Consider the following 15,710-nt stretch of genomic DNA (forward strand, 5'->3'; position numbering starts at 1 on the left):
ACGGAAGTCTTACCAACAGAGACGCGCTCAGTGACGTACTCTATGGCGGGGGAATTTCCGCGGTGCACACGCCCAATCTTCCAGGGCGTGGGACCAGGAAACTCCTCCCCCCCCCCCCCCCCTCTTACCCTGTAACATGCCGAACAGCAACATGACAGGAACCTTGAAGGACAGGAGGTTTTAAGAAAAGGGGAGGCAAGGATTACCAGTTCACCCCTTTACGACCCCTCACCCATGATACGATGTAATGACAAGTAGAGCATGACACAGTCATAGCCTGCTACATGAAGCATCGAACAGCCTCACATAGCTCATGTGATCAAGTCAAGTCAAGTCAAGAGTTTGCTACCTGAGTTTTACTAAGGAAAAACACAGAACAGAGAGGGCCCCTTTAAGAGCCCCGGTCCAGACATACACATGTGCTTCTGTGGGCCAAACCTAACCCAGTTGTAGATCACAAAGACACACACAACTAGGGCTGTCTTAAACACTTCGAAGCTTCGAAGCTTCGTTCGATGGCACAAGCTTCGAACATTAAAAAAAAAATCGAAGTTTAAAAAAAATTATAGATAATAATAGAATAGATAATAATAAAAAAAAAATTACTTCGATTTGTGTGTGTGTGCGTGTGTGTGTGTGTGTGTGTGTGTGTGTGTGTGTGTGTGTGTGTGTGTGTGTGTGTGTGTGTGTGTGTGTGTGTGTGTGTGTGTGTGTGTGTGTGTGTGTGTGTGTGTGTGTGTGTGTGAGAACTACCCATCCCAGTTAGGACAGCCAAATCCCGTCCAATCTTTCGCCGTCGACTAAAGACTCACTTCTTCAACCATTATCTGAAATGATTAAAAAAAAATTAGAAAAAATCTAACCGTGACTAACCTTACTGTCATGCACTTTTCCTAATAAACTAACCTACACTGTAACACGCAACACTTTGATAAACATTGTTACTCAGCTGATAGAGTTGTACCCTTCTTGCTGTCTTGTCGTACAGAACTTGTAAGTCGCTTTGGATAAAAGCGTCAGCTAAATGACTAAATGTAAATGTGTGTGTGTGTGTGTGTGTGTGTGTGTGTGTGTGTGTGTGTGTGTGTGTGTGTGTGTGTGTGTGTGTGTGTGTGTGTGTGTGTGTGTGTGTGTGTGTGTGTGTGTGTGTGTGTGTGTGTGTGTGTGTGTGTGTGTGTGTGTGTGTGTGCGCGCGCGCATGGGGCCATTGGGTGGGGCCGGGGGACAAATACACTGGAGGAAAGTAACCCAGCTCAGCACTGCCCAAATTATATCATCACTATTGCCTGTTTGAAGGATATCATCCTCAAATACATATACACCTACATGCCTTGTAGAATTCCACACATAAGAAAGAAAGATACTGGGATGAATAAACAAAATAGGAAATAAAATTTAGATAAGGTGCTACTGAGATGTTTTGGTGAGTTCTTTGTTTTTTTGTGGAAGTTGCCCTTCTTAAAAATGCATGAACATTCACTGATAATTGGTCTGTAGTGGAGTCTACAAGGTCTACATTGCCGGACCATGTAGAATCCGGACCTTGTAGACTGACATAATTCTGTGCATAGTTTAGTCTACACAGGCCATATTTCAAATAATCAAAATCTTACTTCATTCATCTTAAACATTCTTGATTTGGGGGATTGGTAGTTCCCATGAAATCTGAAGTTGTTCAAACGACAACAGCGATCCACCTTGAATTAAATCACACAGCCGAGTGAAACCTTGTTGGCTCAGTCACGAAAGGGGCTACTTAACACTTTAACTGCCGAAAACGCCGGAACTCGTCATTCCCCGCCATGCTCAAGTTGCCGAGGACGCCGGAACTCGTCTTTGATATCAATATTTCAAAAATCTGTGATCGGAATCATATTTCCCCTCTGCAGCCTTGACACACAGTTCTGATCTCCTCTCAATCCTCTAGCTGTTCAAGAGCGCCATCTGGTGGCCGATCGGCAGATCGAAAAACCGGATGTCAACCTTTAACCCGGCAGGACTCACTCCATATGTGGTCCGGGCACTCGCTAATGTTAGAGAGACTCAGTCTTCACACAGTGAACATCGATCGGTGGAAATAACTCGAAAAAACAACATGATTTGGACGTATATACTATTATACAACCTGGAAATAGATCCGGTATTTCGACATCCCATAATTGAAAACTGTCTTCTCCACGCTGATCGCCCAACGGCCCGAGGAGACTGGGGTGAGTTTTAGCATTATATTCTAACGTGTTCTTTACTAACTGCTATGATGAACATATGACTCACATTAGATGAATGGTATAACGTTGCCCACGGAATTATAAACGCCCCCTCGCCCATCCGGTCAACATCAGATGACGTGTAGTAAATTCTAGAAGTACGTCCAATTGACATTTTTGATCTCGCACAGATTCCTACCAAACTGTATTTCATCATCAATATAATGCATTTGGGGCTATAAATCATGTTCTGGAGAAAGCTGCAAAAAGAGATGAAAACATACTTATACTTTAGACCATATTTTAGTATGAATATGTGAATGAAAAAGTTTAACGTTGCTACACCATGAACAATACATATAGGACCTTGAATGGGCCCTAATAATGGCAATCTAGCAATAGAATTTAAAAAGTTATAGCCCTGCAAAGAAGGGGAACTTCTCCATGTTAAATAGAGCTGGCAACGGATGGTATATCATGAATTTAACCTTAGGCAATCAAAGTGTTAATTAATTAATCCAACCCACTTTATTTATAGAGCACATTTAAAAACAACAAAGTTTATGAAAGTGCTGTACAAGTCCCACAACATAAGATAAAAAATCAAAAAAATTAAAAAAAAATTAAAAAAAATTAAGAAAAAATTAAGATTTTTTTTAAAAAAATTAAGAAACATTTAAAAAAAATTTTTTATTTTTTATTTTTTATTTTTTATTTTTTCGAAGCTTCGAATTAAAATCGAAGCTCGGCCCCGAAGCTTCGATTGCCAAAAAAAGCTTCGAAGGTCAGCCCTACACACAACCCTTCATCACAACAAAAAATGGCACAGTACACTCCTACTACAGAGGAACGCCGTTTTTCATAACAAGAGAAGACAGAAGTCCTCGATTATGTATTGGCCACAGGCCTTGCTAAGCACACATGATAAGTGACCAAACAATCTTTTCTTTAGGAAAAAATAGTTTCTCAAGCGGAAAGCACAACCCCAGCAATTAAGCTGAGGGTTACATCGTATCCCCACAAACACAGTGACACAATATATTGTAAACAACATGTCTGAGAGGAGGGGGGGGAAGCCCCAGGGAAACCGGGGGGATCACCCCTCCTTCCTTACCCTTGATACGACCAAGTTGAACAGGTAACCCTGTTAATATGTGAACACACTGTTCATTGTCATTACAGGCTGAGAAAAGAATTCATTCCTCAATCACATGTCACTAAGCATAGCTTCATAGGTTAATTAACCCCCTTAGTTGTGAGTTCACGTTACATGAACACACATGTTCTCATCACAACTAACCAGATCATTTTTACACATGTAAACAACAACCCGATTTCTATGGATAGAGAAGCTATACCAGTGACAAGACAATTCACACACAACACGCGCCGTATCCTCAATGTATTGCAGCAACACACGTTTTGGAAAACATCGTTATTACAAAACATTTAGAAGGGAAGGAAAGAAGAAGTGTTTAAAGTCCGGTCGGGACTACTACCCTGAGCGCAGGCCGAGAGAACTGCAATCTGGTTAACGGGACACCGAAGTCGAACGCGTTATCTCCTGTGTTGGCGACGAGGGTAACGTCGCTGCACCACCCGGCCGCTACGTTTCTCCATGTTGACGCAGTCCTCGCTGGCAGGGCTCCCGGTGTAGGTTCGACTAACATCCTCTGTCAAAGATGACGTCGTAGTCAGAGTGTTTAAGGCATGTTATAGTCATAGCAACGTTCAACAGTATAGCATTAAGCTAACAACCGCTCTCGACTGATAGCAACAAGCTAACGTTTCCTAGCCTAGTGACACAACGGGCTAGCACCGCAGCTAACAGCTGACTGGCTAACAGGTAGGCCACAACTAGCACGCAAGCTAAGCAGCTATCACCTGAACTGTACACAACGACATAACAAGCCACACTTCAGACAGGCCGCCGTCTGAAACCCTCCTCATCCTTTAAGAGATAAGAGAAAAAGAAATGTCAACACAGTTTACAACAGTGATTTTACCAGACATACGGCGGAGCCGGCACAAGTCCCATCTGGGCTGCAGCCGACTTGAACATGGATCTTCCGATAACGAACATCCATGCCCACATTTCCTCGTTTAGGGTGTACTTCCACTCAAGTGAAAGATGGGGCCTGCACGGGACAGAGAAGCATCCGCTTGTCCAGAGAATCCTGGGTTCACCAGGTCCTGGTCGCGGCCCACTAGTTGACCATCATGGGCTTCAGACCAAGATCCTCCGCCGTCGCCTAAGAGGCCGAACAGAGGACCCTAATCTGGGGCCGGCTTTCGTAAAAATGGTCAGCTAGCCCCCATAGCACTAACAGACAACTGGCGCTCGCAAGCAAAACATTACTCACCCAGGCTCGAAAACAACCAGTCCCTCACAACAGACGGTGCCTTCCACAGTCCAGCTGCATGGCCGGAGGGCCAAACCCATCCAGCCGCAGCAAAGGAGGACTGCAGTTGGGGAGTATATCAGCGACGCGAGCCCCTAATACAAAAAAAACTGTGGAGATTTAGAATGATCATCATCTTCCAGACACTCCAGTGACGAAGACAATATCGCCGTATTTTCTCGAAAATAGTGAGAGAGAAAATAAAGATATAATGTCAACGTATCTCCTTGTTCTTCTGTTTTCCTTTCTCCAGCTAATACTTTCTTCCTCGCCAAGTGATTGGTATACAGGCACTATATTGTGGATGAAATTTGAGAAGGAGATGAGTGTGTGGCCCCACCCCTGCTTATTTAGGCAGCAGATGGGGGTGTGGTCAGACGGATGTTGGTATGTAAAGGTACATTTTGAAATGTATTCAGTGCATGTCCACTGAAGCGAGATATATGCAACTGATGCTGAGCGGAGCCATAATGAAATAGAACCCTTTCACTACCACACTACAGACGGTTAACATTGACGGTTGAACATTTACCGGGGCCAGTTTCTAATTGCAGCCATCCGTAGCGGTGAAAGGGTTAACGAGGCCGCGTGGAGCCTCGGCTGCCTCTAACTTTTAACTCTATTTTAAACTACAACTGCCTGGCTGTCGGCCCAGTGCCCATCTCAGCCTTTCCCTGTAGCGTCCAGACCATAGTGGCTAATCTACTTTCATTAGGCTGAGTCATTAGGACTTAAAGGTCTCAGCTTGCGTAATCGCCATGATGGATATGGGGGAAGAGATTCAGAATTAATAGATTTGGTAGGTAGAGAGAGAGGGAGAGAGAGAGAAAGAGAAAGAGATGACAAATCTGGTATGTCATAAATGTATAGATGTAACAGTACTGTCTATCTGTATGTTGTGTGTGTCATATGATGAATTGAAAATGGGGGACCCTGATGGAAACAAGACGAAAGTCTTTCTCAGGTCTGCATCCTCTTAACAATTGTATGTATTGAGCTGTACTGTACTGTACCCATTCTGCAATCTGTTAATAAACTTTTCAATCAATCAATCAATCAATCAATCAATCAATCAATCAGAGAGAGAGAGAGAGAGAGAGAGAGAGAGAGAGAGAGAGAGAGAGAGAGAGAGAGAGAGAGAGAGAGAGAGAGAGAGAGAGGAGAGGCAGGAAATGAATGCAGATGCGTCTTCTCACTTCGTCTCTAATGAAGCGTAGAACTCACACACATCTGTTTGCAACGAAGGATGGAGGGCTCAGCTGTTTGCTATGAAAAAGTATGCATTAAAATCCTATTTACCCAAAACAGAATAATTTTGAGGTTGGATTATGAATTATGGATCGTCCTGTGTTTGTTTGTGTGTGTGTGTGTGTGTGTGTGTGTGTGTGTGTGTGTGTGTGTGTGTGTGTGTGTGTGTGTGTGTGTGTGTGTGTGTGTGTGTGTGGGTGTGTGCATGTCTGCATTTAAATAGATGCTGTGATAGGTCAGATTGATTGATGCAGTCGTTCTACCATTCAGAGTGTAGTACAACATGTCTCATTCATTGCTACGCTTATAGTATTCATATAGAATTGATGAGACTAAGGCTGCCCAAGGCTGCTCATGTCAATAATGTGCCAAACAAGCAATACATCTTAATTATTGAGCACCAAGGCTTGCAGTGTGAACGTAGCCTAATGGTCAACTAACGGCCTTGACCAAATGGATTCATACATAATATGTATGATAATAATTATGGCAGCTCCTACTTAGACAGTTAATCAATTAATCAGTTCACTATTTTTTTTTTTATAATAACTTTATTTTGTATAGCACCTTTCATACAGAAATTGCATCTCAACGTTGTTTTGTTGCTCAAAGTTTGTTCCATGCTGAGTTAACCTTGCATGGTGACTGGCTTCCATCCATCTGGTCAGGCTTCAAGTTATGCACTTGTGTCCAAACCACAGTGGTTTGGACCAATCAGAGTCCTTTGAGGAGCTACTGGCGGTCTTGGGCAAAGATACTCGGCCAAGTGTAAAAAATAAAAAATAAAAATGTATTCCAAACTGTTTCAAATGACAACTTGACAACTTGCTGAGTGAGTTATTTACTGAAAAGTATAAATGGACTAGACTACACTACCAAAGGGTTAACCCTTTCACTATGACAATACAGAAGGTTAACCCTTTCACTGCCACACTACAGACGGTTAACCCTTTCACTACCACACTACAGACGGTTAACCATCTGTAGTGTGGTAGTGAAAGGTTAACCTTCTGTAGTGTGGTAGTGAAAGGTTAACCGTCTGTAGTGTGGTAGTGAAAGGTTAACCTGTAGTGTGGTAGTGAAAGGGTTAAAGAGGTCATGCAGCACCATTACATGTGGGAAACACAATTTCACAGATGTCTTGATTAAAAATCAACAAATTGATTCGGCCTCTCTAAAAAACGTACGTAACATTATGGTTACATTCTTTGTGGCATTTTGATTTATCTTTCCCGCCCTATTTCGTGCTCCTCGTCAAGGTGTCTGAGCCTGCCGGGCGCGGCGGAGGAGGGGAGAGTGAGAGCACAGGTTTATTAGGAGGGACGGCGCTGGGGGAGCTTCCTCCCAGAGGCCTTCTGGAGAAATTACACCTCCGTCAAGACGACACAAAGAAAAACAAAAACGAGGAAGAGGAATGTCAATGGACTCTCTCCCCTCGGCAGCGTGGAACCCAATAAATTCAACTGGAGAGTTGGTTGAAGAAAACGAAAGAAATAAAAGACAGAAAAGAAGAAAATAAACTCTAATCTCTAAACATCTAAGCTCTAAACCTCTAACCTCTAACTTCTAAACCTCTAACATCTAACCTCTAACCTCTAACCTCACTCATCTTTTGGAATAATGTGCAATTATAATAATGGGCTGGTTATAGAATAGAATAGAATAGAATAGAATAGAATAGAATAGAATAGAATAGAATAGAAATACTTTATTCATCCAGAGGGAGATTTGGCACTACAGATCGCTCACAGTAAACAGTAAACATGAATAAGAATAAAAATTTGAATACGAATAAAAATACGATCTGGGATATACATTTTCTATGTTATGTATATACATTCTAAGATATAAAATATACAGTCAAAATATACAGAAATGTACAGTAAGTGTACAGTAAAAAGTGTAAAATTTTACAATGTCGGTTTAAAAGTAAAAGTAAAAGTCCACGGAGATAGTACTGTCACCCTGCTCAGTGAGGCACAGTGATGCGTTATAGAGTCTGATGGCTGTCGGAATGAAGGACTTCCTGTGCCGTTCAGGAATTCCCCAGGTGGCCTCAGAGCTATCCAGGGGGGGGCATTAGCGCAGTAGTTTGGGAATCGGGGGGAAAGGGGGGGGTGACGGGTTCCTGGGCAGATGTGGGAACGGGGAAGCTTGGAGTTCTTGTAACAACACAGGCTTAATGAGCTGGTGACCGCTGGGGGTGGATGAGTACGGTTGAGGTTTGGTTGGGGGTCCAGGTCCAGGTCTCTGTCAGTCGCTGGGTGCCCAAGGCCTGTCAAGTTATCAGATACTACACAAACACACACCCTGTGGTCACTGGGTTACTGTGTGCGTGTGCTTCAGTGTGTGTGTTTCAGTGTGTGTGTGTGTGTGTGTGTGTGTGTGTGTGTGTGTGTGTGTGCGCGTGTGCGCGGGTGTGTGTGTGTGTGTGTGTGTGTGTGTGTGTGTGTGTGTGTGTGTGTGTGTGTGTGTGTGCGAGTGTGCGCGTGTGTGTGTGCACGCGCGCGCGTGTGTGTGTGCATGTGTGTGTGTGTGTGTGTGTGTGTGTGTGTGTGTGTGTGTGTGAGACTCGACGTCAGGCCTCACCGCGTGCCACTCGGCGGTCTCGAAGGCCCCGTCGACTGACGGCTATCTCTATCTCTAGCGGGTCAGAGGTCACAGGTCGAGATGAATGACTCCACTGTCCTCGCCGTGATTAGCCGTCGACTCCAACCCCCCCCCCCGTCAGCCCCGCACACACAAGGAAGCCATGACACCCAAAACATTGTTTCAGAGCGGGTCTTCCACTTATACGGAACCCTACCTACATTTCCTCCTAGATCTCTTTAATCTAGCGGCAACAGATGCACACAGAGATTGGGGCGACGTGTAGTGGCCACGGTGTTTTCAATAGCCGGGGGTGGTCCAAAGGCCGCGTATCCGGTATAGATTTCCTAGAACATACAAATACACGGCTGGGGTGACAGAACCTCTTGTGCCGGAGTACAGCGAGGCGTATATAACGAGACCTAGGCAACATTATGAACCAAGATGTCGTTTATTTAACCAAGATGAGGTTGTCGGGCCGCAGCATGAACAACAGATGGGGGAAGTCATTTTCAATTTATGTACGCACATGCTTAAGAACGAACGTCAGTCAGACTAAACAACTTGTAGCAAATTACATTTTGCTTCCATATGGACTTTAAACAGCGTGCCAGTTACATTACATTGGCCGGGGAAGACTTTATGCAGAAATTACATGACTACGAAACACGCGTGTTGTTTTCCGTGCGATGCCTTTAAACTTGGGCCAAGGTCAGCGGTCAGCCATGTTCTTTTCCCCTGTAAAGTGTCATTGTTTGAATGTGCATTCAATTCAGACTAGTCTCAATCACTCCATGTGTAGTGTGTGTTGTTCCAGGTTTGGAGTAGTAAATTCAATCAGTAGAATGAATGAGAGTGAATGTTCTGTCATGAGCAAATAAACAGCTATTTCTATTTAAATCTGGGGTTGACTGAGATGAAAATGAATTGAGTCCAACACTCTCAGTAACACTACATCTGCGTTGAATCACATCTAGCTTTATGATGTGAAAAACCTCATGAGAAAAGTGTTATTCATGATTATACTCAATTCTTAGGGATGCTCGATATTGGCTTTTTTACCGATACCGATATTCCGATATTGTCCAACTCTTAATTTCCGATACCGATATCAACCGATATCAACCGATACCGATATATGCAGGGTTTCCCGCCCCCAAAAAACTGAATAATTTCAGGTAACTAATAATTTCACTGGATATATATATAACAAATATTGTTATTGTTTTTTTTTTTTTTTAACCGATACCGATATTTTCCGATATCACATTTTACTGCCGATATCGGCCGATAATATCGGTCGGCCGATAATATCGGACATCCCTATCAATTCTGATTGGCTGGAGGAGTGTTTAATTAAATCTAAGTTAATTTCAGATAACTGCATGGCTTTGACGTAGCCAGAACAGCCTTGTTGTTATCATCCTGCCCATGGGCTCACATTGGCTCAAAGTTATACACCACTTGGGCCTCCATGGACCTTGGGCATGGCCCTAGCCCACTGTCACGCATGAGCCATGGCCTTCACCCCATGCCTTACACTGCCTTACACTGTATTTCAGCAGGCCTATGATGTGATCGCAGGCACAAGGCCAGAGATCACCTCACCCATGCTGACATGCATTATGATGTATAACCTTGAGTGTGATATTGCTTTTATACGACACGTTTACTGTGAGGTTTTAATGAGCGGTATCCAATGAAATTATTGACCACTAGGTGATGAAAGTGGCGCCATAGAGCACAGCATGAGAACAAGTTTCCCTGAAAATTGTGTATCACGCGTTCTTGCAGTACGTGCACGAGGACTGTTATGTACCATGATCTTGGTTACTCCTGTGTCACTGTGCTAATTGGCTGATTGCTGCTAATTGGACACCTGGCTGGGAGGTTCAAAGGCACTTCCTCACCCACACATGCAGGGTCACTGTTGCTAGAAGAGATTATTGAAACAGTGTCTTTTCCCTTTCCACCATTTTGATCTTTAGTTTGTGCTAGTTATCATAGTTAGAATAGTCTTTTGGTTTAAACACAGACCATTGGTGTCTGTTTGCACTTATGTTGCGTCCCTTTGAGCCAGGGTCGTAACAATTGGGCGCTCGTCCGGGAGTGAATTTGGAAAACAGATACCCCTAGAATTATAATTTTTTTTGCATGGTGTGTCTTGGTGCTGTAGTTTGGGTAGTGATCGTTACATGTTGTGTAACGTGGGGGCTTGAGCCGGTCTTCAAACAGGTGAGTATGCCCTTATTTTTGTGATTTGATTTGACTACTTGTATTCTGTTAAAATATATAGTTTAGTGGACACCACATGTAGGTAGTGTCATTATTTTCTGGTTGTTTGTCAGCTTCCTGTGTACCACTTACTCCTGGGGCAGTCATAGAAGTTATTAGTACCATCTACTTGTCTTGTACCATACCATATACTTGACGGGTTGGTGGTCAATATGATCTTTGGCTGGTAGCAGGTGTGGTTAAAGAGGGTTAGGTGAGGTCTACAGTGCTTTAGCTTCAGGGTAGGTAGGTTAGGGTGCCAGAAAATACAGGTAGTGTGTTAGGGCCTGATGTACGTTTTTTTTAGGGTAGACATGTGGTGGGCCTGGCAGTTCTTCGTTTGACTGCAGTGTAGATGTAGAAGCTGTGAGTAGTCATATCAGATTGTAAGGGGCACCTGTTTGACTTTGTTTGTTTGTTATTATTATTTTTTTTAGTGTAACACAGGGATGTTTTGTTGAAGGCATGTACAGGTAGCGCCATGGGTCTGCGGTTTCCTGCTTGTTTGAATAGCCTACCTGTTAGCACCTGACCTCCTGCGCGTATATGACACATCGGCTTATTTCAGGGTGGTTGAATTATTTGCAAACTAGAAAGGTGCGCTCAGTAGAGCGCGCATCTCCACCAGGTCGCACGCCGAACACACAGGCGGACAAGCACAAAAACTGACTGCTCTCCTTATGGTTATTAGTATTGGTATTAGCATGTTAACACTAACAAGGGGTGCTTCAGTGGTGCTTCAGTGGTGCTTCAGCGGTGCTTCAGTGGTGCTTCAGCGTGCTTCAGTGGTTCTTTATGGTTCTTCATGGTTCTTCAGTGGTTTTTCGTGGTTCTTCAGTGGTTCTTTAGTGTTTCTTCAGTGGTTTTTCAGTGGTTCTTTAGTGGTTCTTCAGGTAAATTGTGTGTATGCTAGGGTGCTTTTGGCAGCTTTTGGTAACTCTAAAGTGAGTAGTTTGTGGTGCTGGTACAGTGAGGATGGCTACCATAAAGGATTTTGTTGAGAACCCTTTGTTGGAGAGGTTTTCCAAAGAGCAGCTTCTGAAGCTTGCTGTGCACTACAATGTGGAGCTTACTGCCAGTGAGAAGCGGTTAAAAACGACTGCCTTGGGGACTTTGAGGGCTATACTCATTGAGGAGCAGGTGCTTGTGGCAAAGGTGGATGAGCCTCTTTTGTCTGAGGTGTCTCCACAACTCTCTGGTGTGGCGGAAGGTGTTGCCATTGATTGGGGGCCTAGGGAGTTGGCATTTAAGGAAAAACAGCTACAACAAGAGCGTGAGCTTAAGGAAAAACAACTACAACAAGATGAGAGAGAGCGTCCTCAAGAGCGTGCACTTGAGTAGAAACGAATGTTGCTAGAGCACGAACGTGCGCTGAGGGAGCACGAACGTGCGCTGAAGGAGCTTGAATTTAAGCATGCTGCCTTGCAGGCGGGTACTCTGCATTCAGAGTCGCGTTCTGGTTTTGATATCGGCAGAAATATTAGGATGGTGCCTACTTTTTTTGAGAAGGATGTGGATAGGTACTTTCCCCTTTTTGAACGGGTGGAGTGGCCTGATACGGCCTGGACGCTGCTGCTGCAGTGTGTTCTCGTTTTGTAAGGCACAGCAGGCGTATACTGCTCTGTCCCTTGAACAAAGTGCTGACTATGAGCTTGTTAAAGCTTCCATAGCTTCCCAGAGGCCTATCGTCAGCGTTTTAGAGGCTATCGCAGGTCGGAGGGACAGTCGTATGTTGAATTTGGAAAAGAGAAGGAGAACCTATTTGATAGATGGTGCACCTCTCAGAAGGCAGAGTCAAGGGAGCAGCTTAGACAGTTGATTCTCCTAGAGGAATTTAAAAGATGTGTTCCTGATACTGTTTCCACTCATCTAAACGAGCGTAAGGTGTTGAAGATAGGCGACGCTGCTGTCTTGGCTGATGAGTTTGTGTTGACACACAAGTCCGTATTTGTGGAGGAATACCGTGTTGAGTCCAGGGGTAAGCGTCCTTTTCAGGGGGGCCGTTTCCCAAAACCTGTGTCTGCTGGTCAGTTTACTTCACCTCCTAGGCATGGTGGTTCTGCTAGTGCATTCCCAGAGGGGATTATATGTTTCTACTGTAAGGAGCCTGGTCATATCGTTGCTGGGTGCCCTGTGCTTGAACAGAAAAATGTCAAGACTGTGGCTCTGGTAGAAACCGTATGCAGAACACCTATGCCGACGTTAGAGGGTGATGGGGGAAGTATCAAAGGTGTGGACAAAGAGCTTGAGGGCTCCTCAAGATTTATGATGGATGGCTTTGTTTCCCTGACTGATGCCCTAGAGTCAAAGCAGGCTATAACAATATGGAGAGATACAGGAGCTTTTCAGTCCCTCATTCTGGAGGGAATTTTGCCGTTTTCAGAAAAGTCTTCATTGTGTTCCGGTGCCGTTGTTCAAGGCTTTGGAGGAGGCTTTGTGGATGCGCCTTTGCATGAGGTCACACTCAACTCTTCCTTATTATCAGGCAATGTTGTCGTGGGGGTATGTTCTCACATTCCCATAAGAGGTGTGTCCTTCATTCTAGGGAATGATTTGGCTGGTGACAAAGTGCTGGCTACTCTAGTTGTAATTCCCATTCCTGTGGTTTCTGAGGTCCCTGATGAGCTGGCACAGAAACATCCAGGAGTGTTCCCTGTGTGTGCTGTGACACGGGCAATGTCAAAGGACAAAAGTGATGTTGTTGATACTTCAAAGTGTGACATTACACTTGGTGACACGTTCTTTGCTGACTTGGAAAGTGACCCTGTTGAGGTATTTGGGAAGGTGATACCGTCTCATGAGGAGCTAGCGCTAGAGCAAAATAGAGATGTCTCCTTGTCGTCCCTCTTTGAAGTGGCCGCATTTAACCGTGAGATGGCGCGGCGTAGTTTAAGTAATGCAGGTGCAGGCGTTGTTGTTGAAGGTTTTGGAATGCACACTATGAATGTACCTCTGCATAGTGCTTTTCTTCTTTGTGCCCTAGTGTCGGGCCCGGTGGTGGAACCGAAGGTGACATGCGTGCCGGATATGCATGTGGCAGGAGATGATCTGGCAGCGCAGTGTCTCAAGGTCTTCCCAGCCTGTACGGTGACTGAGGCCACGGACTAATTGGAGGATGAGTGTGGGAAGGATGCTATGAGAAATGTTGCTGATTCAGGTGGCAACATTTCTGTTAGTGTTTCTGGTGTTTCATGCACCGTTCTGGTTGAAGAGGCTACAAGGCCTGACTTAAGCTGCCAGCCTTCCCACAGTAGCTCTACTGTTCATGATGTTTCGCTTGTAGGCGGGGATGATCCCAGTATGTCAGTTGATGATTCTAATGATGATTCACGACCTAGTCTAATGAGAGGCAACCATTTTGATCGTGACGTAGTTGATGTGTGTGCCACCATTTTGAGTCATGACGTTGGTTTATGTGCCGCCATTTTTAATCGTGAGAATGTCATAGCTGTTTCCAGTTTGCTGCCTCTTTTTGACAGGTCGTATCGGTGGAGCGGCCTGTTCAAACAACGTTTTTGTTTTGGGATGATCTGTTCATGGGTGGATTGGCTTTTAGGCCTGGCGCCTCAGTAGAACAGGTGGTGGTGAAGACAGATCGGATGTTCCCACCAGATCCACTCCATCTGGGTCCAGCAGGATACATTTTGGGGGGGGCTCATTTACCCAAGAGTCGGGGAGATGTTGTTTGTATTAAACAACATTGTCGAATGTTCTCGTGTGGGGAGCATTCGACAACGTTGATGGTCGTGTTCGACAGGGGCCGACCCATTGCCGCTTTGTGGTAGTGACTCACTGTTTGGTGATTTGATGTGTAGTGGTTGCCTCCTGGGCAACCATTTTGGTGGGGGAAGTAAATATTCCAAATGATTTCCTAAAATCAATGTTCATTCCGATCCCAAAGACCGGAAGAGCCACAGAATGCAACAATTACAGGACTATCAGTTTGATATCTCATGCATCAAAAGTACTCCTGAAAATCATCAAGAACAGAATAGAACCCATAATTGAACATCAGCTCTCGGATAGCCAAATGGGTTTTCGCAAAGGAAAAGGAACAAGAGATGCAATCTGCCAACTCAGAATCATTGGTGAAAAATCGATAGACCAACAGAAGAAGCTGTATATTTGCTTCATCGATTTCACGAAGGCCTTCAACAGAGTTGAACATACAACATTGATGAGAACAATGGAAGAATTCAAAATACCAGTTTCTGACCGAAGAATAATTGCCAACTTATACTGGAGGCAGAAGGCTAATGTTAGAATAGGAAAGGAGAAATCAAGAGACTTCCCGGTGGAGAAGGGTGTAAGACAAGGATGCATCTTGTCCCCTGTACTCTTTAATATGTACAGTGAATCACTGATGAAAAAAGGTCTGAGAGGAGGGAAAGGAGTAAAACTTGGCGAAGAGAACATCACCAATATAAGATACGCGGATGACACTGCTATAGTCTGTAACTGTCAAGAAGATCTACAGGACATGATGAATAAGCTGAATGTCGAATGCAAAAACTATGGAATGTCACTAAACACAAAGAAAACTAAAGTAATGATCATTGAAAAAACACCAGGAACTGTTTGTAAAATACAGGTGGATGGAGAAAAACTTGAACAAGTGAAGGAGTACATGTACCTTGGAAGCTGGATCAGTGAAGGTGGAAGAGCTAACATGGACATTAAGAGAAGAACCGGAATTGCAAAGGGCGCATTCTGGAACCATAAAGAATTATTGAGAAGAAACATAAGTTGGAAAACGAAGACCAGGATTTTGGAAACGTATGTTATGTCAGTCTTTTCATACGGAGCAGAAGCATGGACGCTGAATGAAGAGGCAAAGAGGATGATAGACTCTTTTGAAATGTGGACACTGAGGAAGATGCTGAAGATAACATGGAAGGATAAGATCAAGAATGAGGAGGTACTGAGAAGAGCGGATATGCAAGGAGGACAGCTGCTGGAGAGGTTGAAAAAGAGAAAGATGGAGTTGTGC

Source organism: Notolepis coatsorum (assembly GCF_963971535.1).
Source record: "Notolepis coatsorum genome assembly, chromosome: 1".
NCBI classification, from domain to species: domain Eukaryota; kingdom Metazoa; phylum Chordata; class Actinopteri; order Aulopiformes; family Paralepididae; genus Notolepis; species Notolepis coatsorum.